Source organism: Hylaeus volcanicus, chromosome 2 (genome assembly GCF_026283585.1).
Source record: "Hylaeus volcanicus isolate JK05 chromosome 2, UHH_iyHylVolc1.0_haploid, whole genome shotgun sequence".
Lineage (NCBI taxonomy): Eukaryota > Metazoa > Arthropoda > Insecta > Hymenoptera > Colletidae > Hylaeus > Hylaeus volcanicus.
Genome location: NC_071977.1, coordinates 7,161,338 through 7,177,454, shown reverse-complemented (window position 1 = coordinate 7,177,454; position 16,117 = coordinate 7,161,338). Strand labels below are relative to the sequence as shown.

General features: G+C 48.1%; 1 protein-coding gene across 3 annotated transcripts in view; it reads right to left on the bottom strand.

Annotated features, from left to right (window-relative positions):
- Positions 1–16,117, bottom strand: part of LOC128872459 (homeotic protein antennapedia) — a 301,598-nt gene that overhangs the window by 253,199 nt on the left and 32,282 nt on the right. For 2 of the 3 annotated variants that reach the window (XR_008456189.1, XR_008456188.1), the window contains exon 2: positions 4,900–4,941. The exons of the other annotated variant lie outside the window; for it this stretch is intronic. The gene's annotated coding sequence lies outside the window, so the exon portion shown is untranslated. The remainder of the gene's footprint in view (positions 1–4,899; positions 4,942–16,117) is intronic. 3 annotated transcript variants of the gene reach the window in all.

Here is a 16,117-nt window from a genome sequence, read left to right as displayed (position 1 = left end):
ACTTTCACCGAGGAAAGTCAGTTTCTCTGCTTTTTACTGCCCCCCCCCCCCCTTGGTAAACCCACCCCTGCTTCGGGAAAGGTGCACAGTCGAGACGCAATTCCCAGGCAATAAAAAAGTAAAAGTCCCGGTCTTTTGTCGTCGGGCGCGCGACGGCATAAAACATCCTTCGACGGCTAAGGAAAAAAACAAGAATCCCTGGAGCTCCGAGTGAAACTCGCTCAAAACGAATATTTTTATGCTTGCGATGCTTCAAAAAATTTTGTTAAAATTCTTCTTTATGTATCAGCCACAGAATAAATGTATTTTCCTATGAATTTAATTTCCGCACAGGCTAATACTGACGCAATTATTAACGAGAACGGTTAACAAAATCGCGGTAATATTAATTGCTTTCATCCATCCTCTTAGAAATCTGATAATATCACGCATCGCGGATCGTTAAGGATCTTGTTTCGTTTTAGTCGCACCCCCAGCTGAGTTTCCCGGGTTCTGTTGGGGTAGCACGTTTGTGTCTCGTTCTGCGCCGTGTAATAGGGAGAGCAAAACGGAGGATGCGACAATATCCGGCGCGCCGGCGTCCGACAACTGATAACGCCAAGGGATGTTTATGTATGTGTTCATAATATGTTTCGAGTTATGCTCAACCCTTTCGAAGCATCGAAGCATCGGAGCTACCGTAAAACCACTTGAATCTAGAGACTCGTGAAATTGTTGCAAACGTAGAGCGTGCGTTTCCGAGAATAATATTCCCGATGATATCCGAGTAGAAAACTAGCTGGGGTTAAATAAAGCAAGAAACCCTCGAAGCTCTGAATTATAATACTCGAGAGGCTTGGGTCGATAATTTAAGGTCTCATCGATTTAATGTAACGCGAAAGAAATATTAAAAATGAACGAGTAAATGTTAAACTTAAGTTGAGGGGTCGGTTGATAATTCGCGGGAAATTTTATCGATGCCGAATGAATAAAGTTGTAAAAAGAGAGTGCTTTTAAGGGAAAGTGAAAGTAGGCGTTGATTTGCTATTGCATTATTTCGTACAATTGTTCCTAAGTATAGTTATACTTGCATAGAGGAGAAGAGGGAGAGAGTGGAGAGGAGAAGGGTGATAGGGGAAGAAGGGACGGGGAAAAGAAGAGGCGGCCATTTCTCTCCATGGGAGCTGGTGTAATTTACGTGAGGACTGAAGATAGCGAAGGGACTTAATTCACGTTCCGCCGGGCGAAAAAATAGGATAGAACCACTACCACGGGACGGAACCAGTTCATTCGCTGCTCTTAATTCTCGTTACAACGAGAACGCCGTCCTTATCCGCGGCCAATTACCTAAGCTTATTAACTATTCCGGATAAACGAATCTCTTGAGCGAAATGCGAAATTCTCGGGCAGCTAAAACGCTTCTTCCCCGAACCACGAACGATCCGCAATAGAAATAAAAACGGCGCAACATTTTCCCCTAAACAAAACTACCGGGGCGAAATGGGGGCATTCTCGGCTGCCGGGTCGGCCCGTGACATTCCGCGAGCAATTATTCCCGATAGGAAAGAATTACTCACACATGGACGTACACGTACGTCGAAGCAGAGCTCGAGTTTCCTCCAGCGTCTCGGGAGCCATAATACACCTCCGTCGGGTGAAATAATAGTTCAGCCTGGATGCCACACCCAGTATTGTGTGTATACTCGTACTTAGACCTCCCCGCGTCGCCTTATGCGCTTGCTTTGGCATTTTACGTAGGTATACATATCGATGATATACACGTTCTATCTTGGACACACGCGACACACGGACACCCCCGGTACAAGTGTACAAACGGTAGACGCGCGCGCAATATACACGTAAACGTACAAAGACAAACACGTAGAGGACCCATGGCTGGGTCTCCAAGATAGCGAGATACGAATGTCGAGGGAAAGAGACTGCCGGAGACCTGGAGAGCGAAACGAGGAGAAGGAGGGATGGAGAGACAAAGGAAAGAGAAAGTGAGAGAACGGTAGCGACGAGAGGGAGACAGGGAGAGACCAGTCGGGGGTTGGTTTGGAAGAATGGTGGGGTTGTAGAAGAACGAAAAGGGGGTTCCACGGGGATGATGGCGGTGGTTCTCCGTTCGTTCACGTTCGCTTCCATGTCCCTGCAGACGTCCCGGCCGCTGATCTATGATTCCCTCGCGCATAGCGGGCCGCATAACTCTCGTCTTATACCTCTCGGTGAGATCTGGACGATGATATTGCTTATCCGCGTATTCGAACCGCGATCCACACAAAATTCCCCCCCATCTCGAAAACAAAGAGGGGCGACGCGTCGGAAGACAGGGAAAGATTGGTCTCGCGCCTCTCGGGGTGGAAAATTCACCAGCTCATTCCACCAGGATAAAAATATTCCCCGGGAATTTCAAATAGGATAACATTCTGTCAATTTATAGTTAATAAATTTAAGAGCGAGCAGTAGGGTGGAGGGATTTTTCTTGAGAGGGTGCATAAACTTCGCGACCATTTATCCTGGGACACGCCTTCGGTGTATGAACGTGGAAAAAAGTCAATAAAGTGTAATCGATTGCGCGAAGAACGACGTGGTATATTACGAAGAGCTTTGTATTGATTCGAAGAAGAAGATTCATGGAAGAAGCGACATTTTTCTTGGATCTGACTAATATAGACGCAAGAAGGGGTTTGATACGATCGCAGACAGATTAACGGAACGCGAACTATCGCAGAGACGTATCCGTAAAGAATAACGGAAGACCACGAAATGCATAAATTCTATTATGACCCTCCGGCACAGTCTGAGGCATGGTATTACTAAACAACGTTGTCTCTGGCCGGAAGCCTGGAAAAGAATGGAATAAGAGAGACAGAAACGGCTCGCGGAGGAGATAGGACGAGCGAGGAGAAGGAGGCGTCCGCCCCATTCCTTGCGCGGGTTTTCAGCTCGTGCAAGCGGTTAACGCGGCCATTTCACGCCTCGGGAAGCATCCAGTTTCCTCATCCGAATTCTAACCGAATTCACGGAAACCACTCCACGGAGGAGGTACGAGGATTTCTATTTAGCAAAGAGCGGAAGATGGCGGAGACAATTGAGGGAGGGCGAGGGGGAGAAATTTCTCTTGCCGTTGAGAATTAATCCGTTCGGTCTTACAATCGTCCCCGTGAAGTCCTCAAATCCTATTACAGGAGGGACACTTTGACTCGTTTACTCTTCTAGGAACCGAGCTTTTCTTGCCTTCCACCTCAACAACGATTTACACGTAGCGGACACTGTTTCGTTCCGTGAACTGTATGCTCGAGTTCCAGGTAATATTTCTCATTACCGATCTGTTTTATTGCAATGCATCTCGAGTGCAATTTATCAGGTGTTGAGATTCTTTTGCCTATGTGATAACGGAGATCTCTGAGTCAACACGATCCGCGAATGGATAAGCCGGATATCGAGATGCTTCTATCATGCAGCTCATCGGCCCGAATAACCCTCCATCAATGGGGATCTTCCCACCCCTAGGCGTTTAATCCTTCGTCGCTCGGTGGCAATCGAAGGAGGGGTTGCTACTTGACCCACTCCCATGCCACTTTTTGCACCCTAATCATGCACCATTTTCACGATAAATTTACGAATGGGTTAAAACTGCAAAATTGCAAATTAAAGCGGCAATTAACGAAAACAAATCGCGTCTCAGCGCCGGCTGCTATCGTCGCGTAATCATTTCACCGCGTACAAGAGAAATAAGCGGAACGAAATTTCGCGTCGGGGAGCAGCGATCGCGGGAATATACTCTTCCCCATTGAATCGAGCGTGTACGTTGTCCCGATATCGACGCTACATCTATTCCACAGAGAATTTCCATATAGAATTCGACTTATGGCGGGTGGTGGTTGCGCGAAACTGTCGCTGCGCCATCGAATTTTTACCGGGGGTGGGGGTAGGTGGGCAGAGGGCCGTTTTGCCAGGTTTACCTCGTAAATCCGGCCGCGCGACCCTTTCCGCGTTTTTCGCGGCGGAATGGCCTAAAGTGAGTATCGATCAGAAAGTCTGAGGGAATTACGGTCCATGAGCGATTCTCCATTGCCTATACCAAGTGGTTATATCTGCCATACGTCGTGTGCCATAGGAAAGGGGCGGCAACCGCAGCAGCACGACTGTCCTTCCTCTCGCCCTCCGTCGCCATAGTCCGTAGTCGGCTACCCCAATTTCACCCCCGAGAGCCAATATTTATTGATCACCCTCGAAGGCATCGTTCTGTATTCTCTCCGGTTCACTCTCGCGTCCTCTCCCTCGGCTTTCTTCCTCTCTGTCCCTCCCCTTGCACAACGCGATCACCGCTATATGTTCAACCGCTTGGTGAACCTGCTTCTCCGACATTTTTTTGCTCCTTTTCTCGAGAAAAAGAGAAACAGACGTTCTCTCGTCGCGTCGCCGAGAAACGCTCGCAGCTGTTCCTCGCGATCCTTCTCCCCAAGCTTCGCGTGGAAGGAGTTCGTCATCGAAGGGGAGGAGAGGCACCTTCCCAACGGATAGGGAGACCCGAAGATGAAAATTCACCCCACGACTCTTTATTCTTGGAAGCACGTCTCCCGTGTCGCCCGAAAATGCCACAGGACTAAACCGAATTCGAGGAAATTCGAGGGCTACCACCCTCGTGACATCTGCGACTCGCTTCGCATAAATCTATGACGCGCGGTATAACTGTGATCCGAATTCGGCACGAAACTATCACCATTTCGAAAATTCATTTCAATACGACTCGAGTCCTCGATCCGTCGATCGCCTCGCAAGATGATTTTTCGTTCGGTTGCCGGTCGCAGAATTTTTCGTGAAGTCCGTTCGAAACATCCCCGCGACCGGTGAAAGCTCGAGTTTACGAAGCGTTCGCGAGCCTTAATGAAGTTTTAAGGAAGCACAACTCACCTTGCAACCATGTCCAATGCGGCTTAGCAATATCTTCCTTACCTGTGACAGAGAAAAGTCTGCATGTAGAGTCAGTGGTTTCTCGCTCACGGAAGGGTAAACAAGTGCCGATGGACCATCGACCCGAATAAATCTCTCTCGTCGGGGATCGGGCATTCGAGGACTCCGAGGGTCTGGGAAATCGTTCGTTTAGTTTCATAAACAGGAAATCAGGAAATCTTATATCGTAGAAAACAGTTTCGAGAACTGTAAGGGGGATAACTTGGTGATGGGAGTATGGTTCTGAAGAATTTACGGGAAGAACGTCACAGCGCTGTGCGCATGTGTAAAAATCTTGTCAACTACGAGCGGAGATCGAGATAAAATAAACGGAAGCGATGAAGAGGAGATGGAGCGTACAGTCGATTTTTGAATTATACGTCGAAAAATGATTTATCGTGTGGGCTACACGTCATAAATCGTAAAAATGCTTCAAGCAGCTCCCGGGCGCGTATAATGCCGGGGGCGCGATCGATCGAAACATTTTAAAACCGAGCCAATGAGAATAACTCGGCTTGCCCGTCATAAATGAAGCCATAAATCGTGCTCAGTCATTCGGCGGGGTCGGCGATATTTCGGCCATCGGACAACACAATTTTCTATCGGATAGTTCAATTTCTAGATCGCGGATTTATATTTAAAAATATCCACGCCAATCGGACAGGATTAAACAATTAACGATCCCCGGTGCCTCTTCGCACCCCTGCTTCGTCTATCGTTCGTTTGCCCCTACCCCCAGCGCTCTTGTTTTTCATTTCGCTGGCAATTCCGCGCGCGTGATGAAACGTCGATCGATGAGCTACTGAATGCATTTTGTACGCGCACAGAGGCACCGTACGCCCCGGATTGTGTTCGTTAATATTCTATTAGACATCGACAAATGCGTTTCCCGTATTTCAACGACGGTGGGTGTTTAATCTCCTTGCCTCATTATACATTCGATCTGCCGTGAAGTGAAAATGACGCCCGCCGGTACGAATTCACTCGCGTCGAATCTCGGAAGTATTTCAGATAAATTCCGAGTCTCGCATGTTTGACGTATCGGAGGAATCGGAATGCGAAAACCTACATCGGAACCCAAATACCCAACACCACGTAATTAGAACCTGAGATCAACTGCAAGACCTAAAGAATAGCCAATTATACGTAACTGAATATTATTGATACTGTACACGTTTTTTCCCAGAGGTATTATCCAAGATTCATAAATCTACTTATTTGTAATCAAGTGAATATTGGCGCTTATGCCATGTATTATCAATCATAAATACCGGTTTTTATCGGAGTATTCCTCAGGCGATACTTGATAATAGCCGATATCTCTGTTGATTAACATTTAAGTGACTCCATATTCTTCCCAGTAGTTTTACTCTAATCGATGATTTCCTTTTGTTTATTAGGAAATAAGAATGTTTTACTTGAAACACGAAATCATGTAACCGACTTTTTAAGTATAAGCTTGGGAAAACCACCAATCTCGTTGATGATGTCTCGCATATCAAGGCGTTCCGAAGGTTTTCTGTGTATTTCATAGAAAAGCAGTCCTCGGTCTTATTAGTTTAAATTGATAGCATTATATGCGCTATAGTTTTTTATCGTTCTGTAACGACTAACCGCACTTAGTCTAATCGATACACCACTTGTGTTGCTTCTGCGGTTGACTTCTATCCGCCATTCGTTCGTGTTATGAATAATTCATTACCAACAGAATTTTTTCTCTCAATTTCAATACCAATTTTTTTTATTCGGTTACGTTAATTAGAAACTGTGGTCGGAAATTAACACGACTAGATTATCATAACGAAAAGAAACAAATACCCACGATCTCCGACGAAGCCGAGTCGTAACGATGCCTCTTTATTCATTCGCGACGTACAACGTTCGCCGAGAACCGAATCGAATAATTGACATGATTCATAGACACCTATAAAGTAACGTTTGTAAAATAGCAGTTTGCTCGCGAGACATCGTACTCTGGTTGTGGACGTCGAACTAAACCAGTTGGATCGGCGAAGCTTGCCAGAAGTATCGCTGGAACGCGAGAATGACCATAACTCGAAGACAAGGTCTAATGGGGCGTCTGCGAGCGGTCTAGAATATCGATTGATAGATCGTAAATCGCAACGGGCACGGTTAATGCGCGCGATCATCAGCGAAAAGGATTAACTTAATTGCTCGAAATGGGAAATTTCAATTGTCGAACGACTCGGTTCCAGGACGCGGCAATTATGCGCGCGCCGCGCCGCTTGTAACTCACCGCAATAACAGAATAGTATAATCAATTTCAGCCCCGGGTGCCTCGAATTACGGTGTTTCAGTTGCATCGATCATTAACTCGTTTATCGTGTAACCAGTCTAGTTAGTCACGATCGTAAAGCAACCTATTGAAAGTATAATGCAACCATATGAAAGGGGAAGCAGAAGGAGGGGGTTAGCCGGCGCATTAACCAGACAGAGCCGTTTACACGTATCGCGGGCTACAAACGTACTGGCCGGTGTAATCTAGCATCTACGAACAACTTCTTTCCTCCCGGGCCGCTCTCTGTCATCCATATTCTAGTTATTTGCGCACGTGCACGGCCGCTACCTCTATTTATGCGTCTATGGTGAGCGAGGGCTGCCCGCGCGCGGCCAAACGCGCGATGGTTACCTACTTAAGTCAGATATTATCGGCAGAGGAGGCAATTCGATTGCGTGTACCGAAGCATGGTGCAGCGCTGATATAGAACTACTAAACAGGTCGTAGATCAGCCCGGTTAGTTATAACGATGCCTCCGCCACCCTGGTCCTCCCTCCTAACCCCTTCGATGCTGAACCAATTCCCACCGGTGTTCTGGATCATTTGGCGGCCCGCGGCCGTGAGATGCGCGCATGCACCGACAACGACGCGGCGCTATCACGATCCAGTAATTCCCCTGTAATTCGATCGAGTCTACCGACGTTTAGAAGAAAAAAAAAAACAACGAGGGCGCCCTCTTTTTACCTGGACGCGATACAATGTATCGGAAGATCGGTAGAACCGCAGAAGTCCGAGACGGAGATCGGATTCACGGTCCATCTGTTGGAAGGGTGATGGCTCACTTTACCCTCTAACATTCTTCGAAGACACGAAGATGACCATCTCTCGGGTCAACTTGGCATTTTTTTTTCGAAGAAACCTGACCCATCGTCGATTTAAAATTTTCTTCGCCATGTCGGCGACACGAGTACCCGCAGCTTCCGGATCTCGAGCGAAGCCGGCGCGGTTGTAAATCAGGGACGAAATCTCATATTCCTAGCCGAAGGCCGTTCGTTCTTTCGTCGATCGCAGCCTCTAGACCGATGAATTGATAATTCAAGGGGGGACGCGTTATTGGTTCCCGGCGGAGTGACCGGCGTCGGCGAAAATCTGCAGACCCAGTGACTTACGACACATTGCCGGTGACTGGTTATTAGATTATTGGTCGTATCGACAGCTCATGCGTTGGCTGCCGATATAGGGTGGACAAGGCGGGCGAGGGTGGCCAGGGGATTCGCTGGTCGGCGTTGGCGATGGTACGTCGCGCTGGTTGTGGGTCGAGCACGGACCACGTATGTACAAATATAGACGGGTCCGTGGTGGACGTTGGACCAACGGGGAGGCGGACGGGCAGGGGGGCCAACGGCGGTAGGACAAAATGGGGAGACCGTGATAACGATAACGTACGATCGGCATTAGCTGGCGGCTTGCTGCGGCTGATGGATGCGCTAATTATCAGCAAGCAGGAGTTACAATGTTTCGCGTACCCGTCCGTACGCGCGATGACTATGTGTTTCCGATAGAGACCATCGTGAAAAAAGAGATTACGCGGAGGGTGGCGACGAAAAAAAATGACAACAACGGGAAATCCGGAAATCGCGTCGAGCGTTTTCGTTTGCCCGCGTTTCCAAATTCGAACGATCCCATTTGGAGCCGGCGCGGCGCTGTTTTCGAGCGTTACATCGGCCCAAACCAAATCCCGAGGCTACACCCGATGAAATCTTGCCGCATAATTCGCGAATCCACCGCGTCGAGCAACGTTTTATCCCGATCCTCGAAATACAAGTGCGGGAAAAATCGAGTAAAAATCGGGTACAAAAACTCCAAGAGGGGTGGACGCGATAGCTTCGATAACGTTCACCAGGAACAGGACGATACGGAATATATTTCGCAACCGGGTTACACGAACGCGATCGTTCGACACAAAAGCGGCCAAGTAATCTTCGTTCCCTTACGTTCAATTCCGAAGGCCAGCATCGTAGCTCTCGCACATCCACGGCAGACCCATACGTATCCGGAAACCGCAAGCTGCGGTCTAAGCCCTGGATGCATCTACGTAACATAATCTACGATAGCCGGCAACGCATATACAGCACGATCGGTCGAGATCCGGTGCCCCGTAATGAACATGGCGCTTGTTTATTTAATGGGAAATTCGGTGGCGCCATAAAGCTCGAAGAAGGGGGTGAAACCTATTAAATTTATGTTTTCGGTTTACCCGCTCTGACGGATCGCAATGCCCGCACGCGTCGACCTCCCTAGCCACCCCCTCGTCGTGGTTCAACCGACCCCCTGGCCTCTCGCACCGCCATTTCTACCACCTATCGCTGTTCCCTTCCATCCTGTACATTCCTCTATCTCATCCTCTCCGTTCCTCTCACGTTGTTCATCGTCTCTCTCTTCCTCGATTTCCAAACGTTCCACGGGTGGGTGTGCTTGTGTTTACCCTATTGGTAGTCCAGTGTAATCCAAACAGAGATATATATTCGCAATGCCTAGGGGGTTCGGGCAGGGTTCCGTGAACCACGCTGCGGCGCCCATCGTGACGGACAGCGCCGCGTCAGCGCGTAAAGCATCATCCCGTTTCTGCGGCTTGGGACCGCTCGCCGTACGTTTCGCTGATCACAATGATCCAAGAATCTGAAATTTAACCCATCCGCGGCTTCTGTTTCCCGCAATTGTTCGTCCGATGACGATATCGAAAAATCGCGAATTCCATGTTACACGCCTCGGTCTATATGCCGAAGAAATACAGCAAGGAAAGATAATGTATCTTGAACACCTATTAGGGTCCGAACGACTCGAGAAGTTCGAGATTTGTGGGTGTGTTTAGTATGAATTAATCATGGGATACGACGAAGAAGTTTCGGGAAAAAATCGCGCTAACTTTTGGAATCGTTATCGCGGCATCTTGCGACAGTCGGGATATCTCCGTTTCGGAAAGTTTCTCTTTTAACTGCCTCGGGAACCTAATGCCCGGTAACCCCCGAAGAATCTGGTGCAGGAAAAACGACCATCCTGCAACTTTATCCCTTTTGAATCCCTCTAATTACCAAATTTTCCTCGCCCTTAATTTAGTGTTATAATTGCTTCCTACCCCTTATAAGGGGTTGGCTGCTGGTGCTTCAGCTCCCGTGATACCGCCACCCTCGCGCCATTCCTTATATCCGATCCCTTCTCTGAAATATCCTTACATACCACCCTCCTCTTCTTCGTCTCGAGTGTACCACCCTCTGTCTTTTATCACGGTGTTTCCAAATAGGCTAATAAATTCCTACTCGATGCGCATTTAAATGACTCGAGAACGATGTCGATTCCGCTGCTCGTTACCGATGACGATAATTGGGCATTAACGAACGATCCCTTCCGATGTTCGAGGGAAGTAAAACTTCGAGGTCGATTAAAATGTAAGGCGCAACACTGCGTGCAAGCGTGGACGAGGAACATTTTACGAGAAGATAAACCGTTCTGGCGACGAGTGCGAAAGGACAAGTGTTTAGAGATCGGGCGACCGTTTGGGACACGAGGATCAGTTTCGTATAGCAAATCTCTAATTATAATTTCAGGTGTAGGTCAGAAGCGCACTCGCAACGAGGAATATAGGAATTGACGTTGCACGTGCAGCGCGTGCCAGTCTGTTTACCGCGCGGTCACGTCTCGGAGCGTTTATGTTTGCGCAACACACTGCCGCGTACACGCGGGTGAACGTGAGTTCGAATGGGTTTTTATGTCACGGAATACGATGCAATAATAAAGAAGTAATTTCACTCTACCAGAAGGAGATACGAGTTTCGAAATCTATCTCCGTTCTCGGCACTGTATTTAGCCATTTATTTGGGTGGACCTTTCCTTCTACTTTACGAAATTGAGACTCTGGATCACCGCTTTCCAATGTTAGCGAAATAAAACAAAATGACCACCTCGTAAATATCACGCAGGTATACATGCCTCGTTCACCCTTATATTCTGATATTTATGTATTCGAACACGAATCATTCCGTTCTGCGTCAACCACGCTAGCAACTGAGCTATTCAAGCTTCTAACAAATTCCGTCTCCCTAAACCTAATAGTCCAGAATGGCTTCTGGGCACGCTACTAAAGTTTCCTCCTCACCGAGCACGCAGAAAGAAGGCACCGACACACACGGAAGAGACAATAAGTCCGGCAAACGGGAAATGCGTGAGATATAAAAGCCTCCGACGACGCTGAGTGCGTTCGGAGTCAATATAATTTTGGCACGGCACTCGGATGTCGCTGAACGTCCCGTATATACATTCACTGGCATCCGGGGACCGTATACATTGTCTGGAGAAACTGCTGAAAACGGCATTCGACATAATAACGCTCGAATCGAGTGTGTTATGCGTGCGCTACACGGCTTCGGTATATAAAAGTCAGTTTACTTTGGACTACATAGCCTAGGTACAATCCAACTCGGTACATATCGCAAAGAGTCGTTCAGCTTCCCGTCTCCATTCCGACTCACCCACCAATGGATCGACCGCTAGACGTTTCTTTCGCCGCGAGACTCGTATATCGAGCGCGAGCGGAGCGAAGCAAAGTCTACAGCCGAATGGCTGAAACTTCCACCGGGTCTAGGCAAAAATGTATCCGGAGCCCCGGCGTAGTAGTTATTCTCTCTCCTGTAACGACCGCGAGATAACTTGTCCGGCGGTGAAATGGCCCACAAATAAACGCGCTGTAAATCACCGGCCAAAGGAAAAGTTCCAATGACACCGCGTGCCGGAAGATATTCCGCCATTGTATTCCGCCTCGAACGAACGCCGCGTCGATCCGCTTTCTACGTGGATCCCGAAACTGCGGGCCGGAGATTCCATCGCTGAACGGGAAACAACGAGAAACAAGCGAAGGAACACTCGACGACTCGTCGATTCCGCATTCAACCGTGCGACTCTCTAAAAAGGTACCGCCAATTATCAATGTGCGAGACACGGGTTGGTGGAACTTGGAGCAAATCGTTCGAAGAGACGCGATGGAACGATGGAGGTTTTGTCTTCGCACCTGTCGTTCGCTCGAGACGAAGAAACGTAAAAAGTGGCGAAGACAGCTTGGTCGCGAATACCAACAACAAAACGCGACAGTCACGAGACGTCGCTGACGATTTGGAATACGATTACCGCGTTATGAATAGAACGATCCAATCTACGGATCGTTAACAACTTTGATAACGCCGTTAAGATTCAAAATTTTTTGCGACCGTTACTCAGCGACGAACGACCGAACTTGTTTAAAGAAGAATAACAGGTCGGCCACGGTATCGTCGTCCGCAGGGCAAAAGAAACCCGCGCATAATACAGCGCGCTGTCGAGGCAGGGAAGTAAAAAAGAGAGGGAAGCAACGGAAAGAAAAAGCTCCGCGACAGTACGAAATTTTCTTGCACTATGTTTTCTTTGCCGGGCGCAAGCAGTGGAAGAGTTAAAGCTCGCATCCACCGCCACCGAGATATACCCGAGTAAGTGGCGAGCGTTAGACTCGCAGTAGGAGTGTATAAAGGGCCTTGCCCAGTCACCGCAAACTCCTATACCCAACCCCTCGAAACCCTTGCCTACCGTATACCGACTAGGAAAGGGTTCGTAAAAGTTGGGGACGCTTGGGATATTTACGCGTCATCGTAAATTGTAGGCGTCTTCTTGCTTACCCTAGGATATAGTGGCGCGCTACCCTTTTCTTCGGCATGCCGTCGTCCACCTCGAGATCATTATGCCTCCGCTATCAAATGGCGGTGTTATTTCACTTACAGTGGAAACTTATTCGACTGGCGCGCACGAAATTGGAACGCTTCGCCAAGTTTGATTATCGCCCTAGGCTAACGCAAGGGTAACTATCAGCGATTGGAAACGATCACGATAAAACCTGAGAAAAACCAGACATACCGATTTGATTGATATCGATACCGAGGTAATAATATTTAATCCATCGATTGGTATATGCTACGATATAGAACATGTTCTTGGAATACATGTGCGTCCGCTTTCGATCACGATCGAGGTAAATCGATATATAGCCTTGAGTGAAAAAGGTTTCGGGTCTACATATTTTCTGTGTCGGCAACTGCTATCCTAATTGAGTTATCTGGGGAGTCGACGAATTCTTTCTCCCGAGGCCTAATATTCAGAAATGGCTGTTGTCTTATAATAGCATACATTGCTGTAGTCTACCTGTCTACCTGAGATCCAAACTATCCGAAAGTGTGCTTCATTCTTGCGACGCGTGTCTCACCGAACAACAGCCCTATGTCCTACGTCCTGTGTTCGAATTTTCCAGCGGTTGCAATTCAATCGCCATGGAGTTATCTTACGCGCGTTCCGCGACTTTCTATCCAATCGTCGTCATCTCCTTCCAGGTCTTACACGTGAACACGTGTTTACTAGCACCTTACCCTTGCTCCCTCGAAGGGTAATCCGGCTCCGAAATTTATCGATGTATTTTTGAATCGGCCTGCAATTTAACGCACGTCTGCTGAATTTCATCGGCGTATGCAACGTTGCACGGGTTGTATCTATCCCCGTGGCACGTATTTATAGACGATGTTTTGTCTATTTTCTACGTACTTCACACGTACGTTCACCGTGCACCGTTACTTATTCCGAATGCGAAGGAAAGCGTCGCGGGCATTCTCTCTATCCGTATTTTTAACCCCCTGCCACCGGAAGGATATCCAAAAGTTAGGGACGCCCGGGATATTTATGTATCGTAAATTCTGAAAACCTTCTCTCTCCACGCAGCCAAGACGCAACTGTTCCTCCCACGGATTACCGTGAAGCTAGATACACACCCTTTCCTTAGGAACGTCGGGGTCCCTCCGTAATTATCCTACCAAACGGTCACATTGTTTCGCGTGCCAGCGCGAGTAAATTAAGCGGAAATATGTTTGATGGCTCCCAAAAAAGTACGTTCACCTTAATTGTTCAATTTCATCGGCGATCTGTCTTCGCAAAGGGTGAACCGAAGAAACGGTTACCATCCCTTTCGAACCTGAGTCGTGGGGCCGTTTGGAAGAGCATCAGGACAACTTGCTGTGCCTGTAGTTCGAGGAAAATCGAAAGGGAGGCATTATCTATCCCTAAAACGTCATCCGTATCGTCCTCTACCCTCGTTGTTTTCGGTGTTTAGCTGACCAACTAGACTCAGCGGTTAGCGATCAATAGTCCTAGATCAAGATTAACGCAATTCCAATTCCAATTGACACACGAATCTCACCGAAGCTATCTCGTCCATTTCTGGACCCGCGAAACCTTTTACTCGTTCGTTCGATGGAATCGCAATGGCGTGTCAAGAGAGAAGGAGAGAGAACGACACAGCAGCTGGACGATACGTATCGAAAGTTCCGGGAATATCGAACGGCGATCTTAAAAATAAAGCCACGCTATTTCCGATAGTGTCGCGTCCCCAGCAGATTGTGTTACGATTGAACGGGAGTGCAGAGTGCAGAACCCGCGATTCTGCACGCGCCGAATTTAGGATGCCCGTTGTAGCGTCTCCTCTCTGTCTGCGCAAAGTCCGTTCGTCAACGGCCTCTTAAAAATACACACACGGCCCACTCTCGGTCTATCACATGGCGGACACTGTTCTTTCGGCCTGGGATACGCGAAGCTCGCTCGTTCGTTGGCTCGTTCGTGCATCTAAAGGGAGGGTTTAATTCCCTTGAAGCATTGTCCACGTTAGGTACCATTACACTCACATGGCCGTGCAATTAGCAATGTAAATGGCGGTTAGTTAGTTAGCGTGTTCGTAAAGCAAACGAAGGTGGGCAGTGGGACTAGATAACGGACCTCCCAAGCGAGTGATCATCTCAATTAACCTTTGATAACGCTACTGCTATCAATTGCTTTTTGCATACCAAACATTGTTTCTGCTTTTCCACGCGAGTTCACCGTGTTATTAATTCCTCCTGTATTTCCACGTGTACGCGTTAAAAGATGATCGTTGAACGTAACAAATCTGATGGCGATACTCGGGCGAAGATTATCGAGTTATTAATTTTGGTTCTTCGAGGAGAGTAATCTGTTCGTCGGGGTTGAATTATCGAAATTTGATTAAACTAACCTGGACACTCATTCGCTTGCGATCGAATGAACCTCAAAAGTGGACCGGAGAGACGACGAGGACGATGTCACCGATGCCCGTAACGAACGTGACCGGTAATCGTCTTGGAGAGTCGCATGACGACCGTTGAACCTTGCTAATGGAACGCTCGCGCGATAGTCGATCACCACCACTTAACATGTACGGGTATAAATCTCGTTGTCGAGGCGAAACAAGCCACCTAACGAAGCGCCATGTCGATTCCTCGCGTGGCAAGGCGCGACTACCTCTCCTCTCTCACCTCTCGAATTCCAACGGTTCCTTTCCGTGCCGTGCGCGGTACATTTTGATCGTCCTACCGGCGGATATCATCTTTTTCGAGGGCCCTATGCCAGCCTGTACGCGCGCCCGCGGAGCCATACTGCCTTCAACTATGGCCGCAAGGGTGTTTCCCACGAACGAAGGACCTGCCCCTGTCCCAAATTTCTCTGCCACTCGCCGCGACGACCCGTTTACCCGACGACCATAATGGCCCGAAAGGCCGATCCCTACTTTCTTCTAGCCGGTGCTGCTGCATCTGCTCCGTTGCATATCTCGCCTAGCATCTTGCTCTCGACGACTGGTTGTTTCGGGATTTGTAAACGACAACGTGTGAAACACGAAACAGGTTTTTCGAGGTTAACCGTGGAGACAAAAATCATATTTGAGGTTCAGCTTGCAGTGATTCTAAATAGCTGTCACTGCGCGTGAATAACTTTGCATCGAAGTGTCAATATTTTACAAGTTTCGAGTGAAATCCATTAAACTGAATGCTGGTCGAGCGTAAGCGCAACTGTATTGATTTTTAACGTCGT